Source organism: Notolepis coatsorum (genome assembly GCF_963971535.1).
Source record: "Notolepis coatsorum genome assembly, chromosome: 1".
Lineage (NCBI taxonomy): Eukaryota > Metazoa > Chordata > Actinopteri > Aulopiformes > Paralepididae > Notolepis > Notolepis coatsorum.
The window spans coordinates 240133099-240145457 of record NC_140165.1 but is presented as its reverse complement, the minus strand read 5'-3'; the positions used below and the strand labels follow the sequence as shown (position 1 = coordinate 240145457).

General features: G+C 44.3%; 1 protein-coding gene across 1 annotated transcript in view; it reads left to right on the top strand.

The window, feature by feature from the left end:
- The first annotated feature begins 1217 nt into the window (after positions 1-1217).
- The window catches only part of akap1b (A kinase (PRKA) anchor protein 1b), an 82258-nt gene continuing 71116 nt past the window's right edge, over positions 1218-12359 (top strand). Inside the window, exon 1 of the mRNA XM_084326878.1 lies at positions 1218-1348. The gene's annotated coding sequence lies outside the window, so the exon portion shown is untranslated. The remainder of the gene's footprint in view (positions 1349-12359) is intronic.

Genomic DNA, 12359 nt, shown 5'->3' with positions numbered 1-12359 from the left:
CTCTCTCTCCAGGGGAAGACTAAGAGCGTGAAAGAAGCACTCTGGTGACAAGTCCTGCACAAATAACATGTATTGTTAGAGTCGTGCCCCCAAGAGTAGTTGACCATAATACATGTTTTTGAGTGGAGGGGACCTTTAAGTATTGGTTTTTGCATCATTCATTAAATGAAATTGTGACTGGATCGACTGAGAGGCAGAGGCAGGAAAAACCTTTTAAAGAAAACCCTGTTTTGACAAGTGGCTCTCGACATTCTTTATTGATATTTGTAGGCATGTCTTGGAGTCATGAATGTTGCTGATGTTTTTGGGGGCAAAATGTTTGTATAGTTCCATCATGTTCTATTGATTTATTTGTATCACGATATATTCTGTATAATGTTCTATTATTTGGAATGTTTTCTGGCTAGTTGGAAATCCATCACCAACACTCACTGAATGACTTCACAATGTGCCAACACGCTCCTACAGTAAACTATGGGGTGTGAATTGAATACTAGGGCATTCCTGATAGAAAACACCTACATATGAACCAATACTTATTATGTATTATTAAATAACATCTTGAGACTTTTTCAGAAGACTTACGTTGCTAGGGGAACAGCTTGGGCCCAGGTGTCATTTCTCTCAGCTATTGATGTCAGCAAATATTAGCACTGCAACAGGAAATAAACCTGGCGCCCATTTAGAATGTTATTGTTGTCACTTTGAAACAGAAGGTGTAGGTTCTCTCTTTGCTGTTACAGACCAAAAGCTAAGATTTATAAATGAAAGTTTAAATTCCTTATATCCTCTATTATTTTCAGTCAAGCCCATGGTTATTTCAAATTTACTTCATTCAATAGATTTTCAAAGTCCAATTCCACATATTTTTTGAGTAGCCTACTAGTTTTTTATTATATTTATTACCTACCACAATGTAAAGCTTTACCACCTCAGAGGAAATCTTTGAGCGTGGACTACAGTCAATGTACATTACGTTCACGTAATTATCCATCATTTTCTTTAAATGCAAACTTAATCAACTGTTACAATAATTCATATGATCATATATTGCGTTATTGTTATGTTCTGGGTTTACATCCATGTGAAGAAGAAGGAGTGACCAGACGAAAGAAGATGAAACTGCAGGCAGCGCATGGAACAACTTGTGCGTCTATATCATCTCGCGAGACTTGATCAGCTGTTAAGTCTGTTTTTAGAGTCTGGTACTTGGACGGTCAACACGTGGGGAGAGAAAGGGAGACATTAGATAGGGGGACACGTTGGGATTGAGTCGGGCCCGGAACACGTAACGTTATATCACTACAAATTCGTTTCACCGTGGCGGCGTTGAGGATTCTAAAATACTGTAAGTAGCCTGCGGCATGAAAGCAATAACGAGACCAAAGAGCCCGAACGTTGTGTCGCCACTACTGACTGACTGACCGCAGAGCAGCGACACAACGCGACAGACCCGGTTTAGCTGCAATGTTGAAAGGCACCGGTGATATCTCCACTCTCCAGTGTTCTGTTGGCTCGCCGAATGGCTTCTACTACAGCAGCACTTGGGTGCTATAATAATCCTAATGTCATTGAGCTACAACACAAGCTCGCACATTTACCACAAACAAGCAACTCACTGGTCAAGCTAACTGGATGATTCAGCTAGCTAGCTGGACGATGCTGCTGCTGGGTTATCAAATGACATTGCTGCTTCCACGGGTATCGCCCGTTATTTATACCCTTTAAAACAAGTCAGTGTTTTTGTGTGAATTGTGTCCCAAAATGTCTGTGTTGCTAACCTCACCAAGTGACGTTAAGCAGCGGGTTAGCTTCTCTTCTCCTCAGTCACGCCAGGCTAACGAGCTAACCGTGAAGGTGTCGAGGCCCAACTGCAGGGTATAACCGTCGTCAGGTTTATAAAACCTTCTGGAGCTCTGCGACGGTTAGTGAGTCACGAGCCTCACTCTCTCTCACAGTCAGGTTGGTCGCGAGCCCCACAGTGTCTCGCGCCTCGTCATCACCTCCAGTGTGTTACTTACGGGGTCCACCTGAGGCTCGCGCGGCGCAGGGGTCCTGTCCGCAGCGTTCTGTCAAGATGGCTAACGTGGTGTCACCTTAAAAATAGGCTTAAATCATTCAGGGAGCCGGCCACATCGCATCATGTTAATGTATGTATGGGGGAAACAACGTATGATGCTCGTTTGGTTCACCCCCGCTATACACTGCAGTGCATTTCACGTCAAATGATCTTTATTTTCCTCCGCGCATCTTTACTTAGCGAAGGTGTTCTTCGGGGCTAAAGCTGATGGCTAACCTGATGCACTGACTCAATCCTGCGCTGCTGCGGCCTAGCATGCTTTTATCATCACGCTGCACACAGACAGACAGTGTAGGTCATCACGGCTACTAACCACTTGCCCGGCCAGAGAGAGACCCGTCATTCTCCTTGTTTTATAACGGGCCCACTATATTGCATTGCGTCCCCGCCGTGTCTTATTATAAAGTGCACAATTTGACCGATAGGCTACGGGACTTTTACCGAGGCGCACATTATTATTATTATTATTATTATTATTATTATTATTATTATTATTATAACGTGGATCTTCCTAAGTAACCGTCTGGTGTAGCTATTAGTTAAGTCTAACGACCAAGTGTCGTTGAAACTTGTATTATTATGGCCCTTTTTTGTTTATTAAGAAGACACCGCGTGCAAATGCCCTGCGTGGAACAAACAGCATGGCTAACAACGGTCTATAATTAGATTTGTGTTTTACTCTTTTCTCCCGTTAATACGGTTAAAAACCACAGTAGCGAGGCGGACGACATACAAGCTCGTTTCGACAGGGAGGCGAATTACAGCCAGGTGGTCCACCATGGAAGGTGTACAAGGTGGCTCTTAATACGCTTTACACCTGCCGGTGCTCTGTGTTGTATGGTTTGTAACATATATAAATATAGCGTGAGTGACCCTTCCGGTACGGCGTGGAATTCATGTAATCGAATTCTCCTTTGGAGCGAGACTGTAGTGGGTGCATCATTCGGTGTAGCTCACAACAACTTCTTGACTTTGTGTGCCATGGCATGTACTCAGTCTCGCTCGAAAGTTGAAGTCGACCTTGGAGGGGCTGTGATAACGGAAGGGTCACTCGAGCTATATTTACATGTTACATACACACCATACAATACGCATAGTACCGGCGGCATGGTCTGCTGCCTGGTTCTTGACTTTGGAGTCTGCACCGACTGTCTCGCTCAAAAGGAGAATTCGATTCCTCTTTGCCATGTGAGTGAGAGGAGCGAGTGAACTCTCTGTCTGAGCCTCTTCTAACCTTGTGGAAGGTGAACGTCGGGAATTTTAACATGCGCCGCCAGCCACTAGGTGATAGGAAAGTGAAAACATCCACATAATCGTGCACTACCGACCAAACCTTTTTTAACTCGTTTCAAAATTTCTTTTTTGGCCATTTATGATTAGCCTAATCTAATTTTAAAAGTAGCCGACCATGGTTGACCCTCTTGTTCTTATATTATTATTTGTATTTCTGTTGCATGTGCTGTGTGTGTGGGAGGGTCATGTCAGAGTCCCTATAACGTTCTTACACACCTGTTCAATCACAGGTAATGCAAGGTATAATATCTCTGCTGCTAGAGCTCCATCCTCGCTACAAAAGCACAGCACTGGCCGGCTAGCAGGCACGCATAATACTTAGGCTGGTTGTGTTTTGTGTGTCCTGGGAGCTGATGTGTACCGCAGGTTACTTAGAAGCCGCGTCCGGGCCAGATGGAGGCCGGGTTGCCGCCTGGACAGGGAAAGGGAGGGGGGTCTTTCTGAGGGGTGGCCTGTGACTGGCTGACTAATGCTAGCTGATTGACCCCTCTCTAATCCCCACCCTTAAGGCCTGTCTCACTGATTCCTGCCCTCTCCACATCACTGACCTGCAATGGACCCGCCTCGCCAGGAATCCCACCGGCAGGATTCCTGAAAGCCCCTCTCTCATGAAATCGCAGAGCAAATTGTTGTGGCGGCGGTTTTTGGCGGGTTAGCTTGCTTCACCGCGTCCATTTAGTCTAATGTACACTGCTTTTGTGTCTCGGCTTAATTCCCGGGTTGATTTATTGAACACAATGCCGAATACAGTTGACTCTTTGATGCCGGCTTTTGGATAGTATTTTAGTAAAAGGTTCCTCATAGACTAATAGAAATGTACAGACAAACTCAAAACAATTTGATGATAGTACTAGCTAATGTGACTAATCATCATAAATAAATCTAATGGGTAATAACCTACACATTTTCACAATTTAGTTTTTTTTTTAAGTTAAGCACTTTCTACAGTGTTTGACAGATTTCTCATAGATTGCATGAAGCAACCTACTGTTGTCTTGATGTTTCCTCCACTTGGAAACAACTCAACCTCACTCTGCATGCATCAGCACCACAAGCCCACCCTTCACGAGCTGCTATCTATTCTAATCTCACATCATTCATCACTTGAGCCTCTTGGGTGCATAGCCTAAGCCCAGCAAAACCACAGCCTTCATTGAGGTTCTCACGCCTTGCCTACCCTGAAGTGTGGAAGCGGATAGGAAGACGATGGAGAGCACCTATGCTGTCGTTTTGTGACAGGAAGTGAGTCATCATAGCCATGTGTATTTCAAGGCAATGACCACAGAAAGGTACTATACATATATATATATACGATGAAGTAACTTACTCCGCGACAACTGACCCAAGATGCTCCTTTTCGTTCAGAGCTATTAATCAAAATTATACATCCTAGAGCCTTGCATGTGTCAGCCGACTGCAGTAGACTTTGCAAGGTGGAAGGCCGTCGCAGAGCAGGGTAGAAGCGCCCGCATAGCCCAGCATGTAGAGGTCAAAAGTCCAGGTTCATTGACACACGCACGCACGCAATCCACGTAAGCGTGTCCGCGACCGAGCGGCAATGGAAGCCCTGGCTGCAGGCGGAGTGGTCCGTGAGCGAGTCACCATGTGATGCATTCCTTCCTCCTAGAGGCCGGGCCGCTCCGGCTCTGTTAAGGAAAGGCATGTCTAGACTTCCTTTTTTAACAGTGAGTGAGTCTTCTCCAGCCAATCGGCAGAGCGCCGAACTGGGCATGCCCTGTAGGCAGGCAGGGGTGGGGGGTAACCCTTAACCCCCTGTGGTACAGCTGATGCGTCAGGTCACAGTTGCTCTCTTAAGTGTGTAGAGGGCACACTGGTGTTTACAGCAGGTTCTGTGGTTATTTGTGGTTGTGGTGGCACTGGCAGGCTGAGGGTTTCCCCCTGTGTTACAACTTGCCTCAGTATGGGGGGGGGGGGGGCATATATATATAAACAAATTTGGGGGTCCCCAGAAAAACCTTTATTTCACAAATTGCTCCTTCACTTGATTTTGGCACCATGAAAGAATGTATAAGAACCTGGGACTAGGGATGCCCCGATCAATCGGCCAGCAATCGGTATCGGCCGATATTCAGTATAAGTATGAGATCGGTGATTTCCGATAATGCTTTATTTTCGCTGATCGTGAAAACCGATCGAAAAACATGATCTAATTCTTAGCGGAGTTCTCACTTGCTGACTTCTCTCTCAGGCACACAGCTGCAGCGTACTGCCCCTCCCCCTCCTCCTCCTCCCCCTGCCCCTCCCAGACCCGTGTCAACAGAGGCTTCTATTGCCTCCGGCAATAGTCTGCTCTAGTCTAGTGCATGCGACCTCTGTGAGCTAACGTTAGCTACCTAGCTAACGTTACTGTTTAAACAAAATGACCCAGTCAACTATTCACTTTTAGTTTAATATATGAGGCATTGTCTAACGGTATCTAGCTGGCTAGCTACTGATGGCTCCTGATATCAACAAATGCTCCAGCAATAGTCTAGTAGTGCATGATACCTCCGTTAGCTAGGTAGCTCACGTTAGCTCACTGTTTACACTAAATAGTTCACTGAGGCGTTGTCTTAACGTTATCTAGCCGGCTAGCAGTAGCTACAGATATCAATGTCTTATAACATTGATTCGATGCGTATTCGAGCCCCTGGCTTGCATCGCAGTCACGAAAGGGGCTAGCTGAGGGCATGCTGAATGTTATTTTACCAAAGCAGAGTATACACACAGACAGTGGAGCTGTTTGCAGATAGCGAGCATTTTGACTTGTCGCATGGTGGCGATGTCTAGCAGATAATACAAGTATAATTATATAATATATATTTATAATATTTTTTTTTGGTATAAAACCAAAACCGATTGCTATCGGCCCATATGGCTCATAGACGATCGGTATCGGTGGCAAAAAACGTGATCGGGGCATCCCTACCTGGGACAAGATCTTATACTAGCTAACTACCACAAGCCTAGCTAACCCTAACTCTACCACAAGCCTAGCTAACCCTAACTCTACCACAAGCCTAGCTAACCATAACTCTACCACAAGCCTAGCTAACTCTACCACAAGCCTAGCTAACCCTAACTCTTATCACGTGCCTAGCTAACCCTACCACAAGCCTAGCTAACCCTAACCCTACCACGAGCCTAGCTAACCCTAACTCTACCACAAGCCTAGCTAACTAATACCATGAGCCTAGGCCTAACAAAATTAATAGTTTGTTTCAGGTTGGTTGTCAGTTTGGCCATGGGTAGGTAGGGAATTTATTTTATTTAATTTTTTTATTTTATTCTTTCCCACGGCGACTATGGATAGGGAATTTCTTTATTTAATTAAAATGTTCACAACAACATGGATGCATGTACTCTGCCAGCATGTTTAATATCCATAATACTAAATGTTTGACTAAGATTTCTATGAAACTTTATTCTAAAAAAAAGAAAATCGTTTTTTTTTTTTTTTTTTTTTTTTTATAATAAAAAAAAAAAAAACTCATAAAATATATTGGGTTGCACCTAAATCGGCAGGGTCGGTCGGCAACCTGAAACCAACTATTAATTTTGTTAGGCCCTAGCTAACCCTATCTCTACCACGAGCCTAGCTAAGCTAACCCTACCACAAGCCTAGCTAACCCTACCACAAGCCTAGCTAACCCTACCACAAGGCTAGCTAACCGAAGGGTTGGTCCTTTCGTCTTTATTATTAACACATTGTGGTAGTTGAACCGTACTGCAGCTGCTCTGTCCTTGTCTCTTTCTGTCTTGTTTACAACCCTGCTCCTGTCGCACACAAGCTACACACTAGGGCTGCAACTAATGACTATTTTGGTAGTCGACTAATCGAAAAACAATTATATTTAAAAAAAGAAGAAAAAAACTAGATATAATTTTTTTTTCACTACCTATCTTTGTGAAAGTGGCTTCTCAGCTCTGGTCCAGCTGAAGACGGAGCAGAGGAACAGATTGTACTAGGGATGCCCCGATCGATCGGCCACCGATCGTTATCGGCCGATACTCAGTATAAATATGCAATCTGTGAATTCCGATAATTAGTCATATTCGCCGATAGCGGAAACCGATCAAGCGAAGCTCTCACTCGCTGTCTGTCTCAGACACACACGGCCTGCAAACTGCCGCTGCTCCTCCTCCCTAGCCCCGCCCGGCCCTGTGTAGAGTTTGTAAACAAAGAGGTGCGGCTCCTCTGCTCGAGTCTGTAGTGCATTCGACCTGCGCTGCCGCTAACGTTAGCTACCTAGCTATCGTTACTGTTTAAACAAAATTACCCAGTCAACTATTCACGTTTAGTAGGCATTGTCTAACGGTATTTAGCCGGCTAGCTACCGATAGCTCCTGATATCAACAAATGATCCAGAAAGTATAGTAGTTCATGTTCATACCTCAGTTAGCTTGCGTTAGCTTGCGTTAGCTGACGTTGGTTTACTGTTCAAAACGAAATGTCCCATTGAACTAAAGTTATGTCTTAACGTCATCTAGCCGGCTAGCAGTAGCTACAGATAGCTCTTGATATCAATGTCTTATAACATTGATTTAATGCGTATTCGAGCTGAGGGCTTGCTGAATGTGAAATGACCAAAGCACTTAACGTTACCAATGGGGTCCCGCTGCAGCACCGGAGAATCCTTTTTGGAGCTGGTCCAGCTGGAGGCTACTAGAGTACACACAGACAGTGGAGCTGTTTGCAGATAGTGAGCATTTTGACTTGTTGCGTGGTGGCGATGTCTCGCAGATAATACAAGTACAAGTCTAATTATATAATATATATATTTTATAAAAAAAAAAAAAAAAAAAAAAACTTTTTATATAAAATATTTTTTAATTTCTTTTTAATCAAAAACAATCGGTATCGGATCGGTATCGGCCGATATGGCTCACGACGATCGGTGATCGGTATCGGTGGCAAAAAACGTGATCGGGGCATCCCTAGATTGTACATTGAGCATGACCTCAGAGTTGCTTTGAGACTCTTGTCAGGACCAAACAACATCCCCAGTTATCCCATTAGTTCCCCCAAACTTACTGTCGGTCTGTTATGTTAAGCTAAGAAGTCTTCAGCTGGCTGGACCAGAGCTGAGAAGCCACTTTCACAAAGATAGGTAGTGCAAAAAAAATATATATATATCTCGTCGACGATTTTTCATAATCGACATCGTCGATTATGTCGACTAATCGTTGCAGCCCTACTACACACACTCCTCTCCCCCACCAGCGTTTCTGTGGACAGAAAGGTTTGACGTTAAATGTCCCTCTGTCTGGGCCGCCCAAGTGGCGAACCATGTAACGCGAAGCGGCCGACCCGGGTTCGATTCCCGACCCGGCTTCCTTTGCCGAATGTCCCCCCCCCCCCCCCCCCCCCCCCGCTCTGTTTCCTGTTCTTCCTCTCTCTCTCTACCGGACTGCCCGGTAGTAAAAACTAGGGGTGCACCGATATATCGGTCGGGTATCGGTATCGGCCGATAAGTGCCTTGTTGACTGCTATCGGCCTATCGGCCGATAAGCTCAAATGTGCCGATAGCAGTCGCCGATAAATACCCATCAATTTGTGTAGCGTCAAAAGGCAAAAAAAAAAATTCACTCGCGACCTACCTGCACACCGCCCGCCGTCCCCCACACACACACACAAGCTACTGCATCAAAGTAACTACTTATGATTAACAAGGCATTCGTTTTGTGGCATTAACGTTATATAGTTAGTGTTACACGGACAATAACATCAGCATATTATTATTACCCATAGCAGCAAGGCATTACTCCGAGTCCGTTCATTAGCTACCGGGAGATGCAAGACTAACGTTACTGGTGAAAATGTGATTTGCGTTGGAATACTCCTTTGCCAACTTGCTGTACTTTGCTTGCAGGTCTGCAGCCATTATTGCTGCATTATGAATAGCCCCAACTTTAGCCAAGGTAACGTTATGGCTAAACCTTTAACAATAGTTAACGCTAGCTTTCGGTTAGCTGTTCAATGCTATTAATAACACAACTCCCCGTCAACACCCTCTCTCGGGAAGATGGCATTTAAGAAAGTATCTGCTGTTAAAATGACACAAACATTCGTTTTGTGGCATTAACGTTATATAGTTAGTGTTACACGTTCAATAACCAGCATATTATTTACCCGAAGATAGCAGTAAACAAGGCATTACTCCGTTAGTCCGTTCATAGCTCGGTTCCATTCCGTTGCTCATTCCGTACCCAACTACACATTCTGCAATCTGTTAATAAAGTTTTCAACCAGACAAATGTATAGAAAGGCTTTATTTTATTATAACATTTGTTGCAGTAAAATCATTATGTCTCATTTGGTCATGCTGTGGAGCGCCGGTCGGCGGGCCGGGCAGCTAACGTAGCTACGTTAAGTGTGTTCTGCTCTCGCAAACGGAACAATGGCGGCATGCCCGAAAGTTGAAAATGAATAAACGCTTGCCGATTGGTGGTAAGGACAGCAGGAGGTGGGTGCTAGCGGTGTGGCGTAATTGGCCGAATCGACTGTCAATCAAAATGGTTCCATTGCATTGGTTGAAAGCTCTGGTTGAGAGAATGGTATCCCGCTGCAGGCCGCCAGAATGGTTCCATTGCATTGGTTGAAAGCTCTGGTTGAGAAAATAGTATCCCTCTGCAGGCCGCAAGACGATACTGGGAGAGAGATAGTGATACCATAAACATATTTCTTGATGTTTCCTTTTTTTAAGTGAGTAAAGAGGCCTACAAATACAAACATACACATACAAATATACAGTAGTTTCATTAAAAAAAAAAATAAAAAAAAAATTACAAATACTTATATACAAATATCGGTATCGGCCGATAGTGTTAGTTGAACAATCGGTATCGGCGGCCAATTTTCATATCGGTGCATCCCTAGTAAAAACAATATAAAAAAAATATCTACCAAAAAAAAAAAATTCCCTCTGTCCTCACCTGCTCACACTACTCCTCTCCCCCATCAGCGTTACCGTCGAAAGGTTTGGCGTTAAATGTCCCTCTGTCCTCAGTCACCTGCTCCTGTCAGACAGGCTACACACTACTCTCCCCCACCAGCGTTTCTGTGGACGGAAAGGTTTGGCGTTAAATGTCCCTCTGTCCTCACCTGCTCCAGGTCACACAAACTTTTCTTCTTATGGATACATTTTTACAACTCCTGTTAGCATTTTGACAGCTACTAGTCACACAATCTCACACACACTTCTCGTGGTTATTGTGTATTGTTAGGTTGAATAAAGCCTACCTCTTCTGTATGCTCCATCCCCCACAACCACACATTCAAACTGGCTATTTATAAATGTTTTTTGACAAGCTATTTGAATTGGATTAATTACATTTATGCTTGACGGGTTAAATAGTACTGTGATTGCGAAATTAGACTCATAAACGTCCCCTCCACTCGTCCATAGATCCGTGCATTCTCAATGAGGGCAGAGGGATGCTTCTAGGGACGTGCATAGCGGTTATTTTGAGAGTCGCTATCTGCCCATTTGACATTCTAATCCTCTTTCAACATGATGGTACAGATCTAACTTTACCAGATGACATAGGCACAACATAGTCTAAACACAGCGATCATCCATGCGTTAACACTGCTGCTCATCATCAGCATAGACTAAACACGGCGATCATCCATGAGTTAACACTGCTGCTCATCATCATCATAGACTACACACAGTGATCATCCATGAGTTAACACTGCTGCTCATCATCATAGACTACACACGGTGATCATGAGTTAACACTGCTGCTCATCATCATAGACTACACACAGTGATCATGAGTTAACACTGCTGCTCATCATCATAGACTACACAGTGATCATCCATGAGTTAACACTGCTGCTCATCATCAGACTACACACGGTGATCATGAGTTAACACTGCTGCTCATCATCATAGACTACACACAGTGATCATGAGTTAACACTGCTGCTCATTAGGGCTGGGCGATAAAACGATAACGATAACTATCGCGATAAATTATTTCCTCGAAATAAACATGAAACGTGGTCGCAAAGTTTCGATATATCGATTTTCCAAGCTTGGCTCCGTTCAGCCTCGGCTCAGCACTCACTAACAACAACCAACGTTACGTGATGACGTGTTTACGCACAACAGCTAACAACCAATCAGTGAAGGAGATGGCCGAGAGCGAAGTATACCCGGAAGGAGGTAGGACTCACTCAACAATAGGGATGCCCCCCGGACCCCGGTTTTAAACGGGAACCGGTACTATATTAGAAAATACCGGAGTATTTATAAGCTCCGACGTCCTCGGTACTGCTATCGATACTCTAGAGAAATTATTATTATTATTATTATTATTATTATTATTATTATTATTATTTAAAAGTTGCAAACGATCTATCCTCTCTCTGTCTCTGCACGAGAAGCGAGCCACAGCGAGTCATTATTACACACACTCCTCGCGAGTCGCTCGCTAGTAGTGCTACATACGGGTACTCCTTAATGAAAGTTCTCTGTGCTGAAGCGCGCTGCACACAGACACAGACAGCTCTGAGTCTGCATGCACCGTGACTCGTGATGGCGGATAGAGCGAAGCGTTCTAAAGAAAGTATGGATATACAACGCACGTTGCCACAAGTGCAACAAAACATTTGCCAGTAAGGGTGGCAATACGAGCAATTTATCAAAACATCTGTTGGCAAAACATGATATTAGTGTGCAGAAATGCGCGTATTCGACTGCCTTGCGCGCAGTGTTCCATCTGCATCCACGTCCACTGCCGCCGGTAAGCCAAGATACGGAGTTTCCTAGGCTAATAACGAATTATTACAAATAGGCTAATAAACAAAATAATTGTTTAGCTACAAATACTACAATCTAAACTTTTTATAGATCGTCAAGCTGAGGCGTCAGCCACCAATGTGTCCCAGGCCAGTGAGCCCAGGGCCACCACACATCTTCCCTCTACCTCCCTCCACCACCCAAAGTCCTTTCACCCTAGCAGCTAGAGGAAGGAT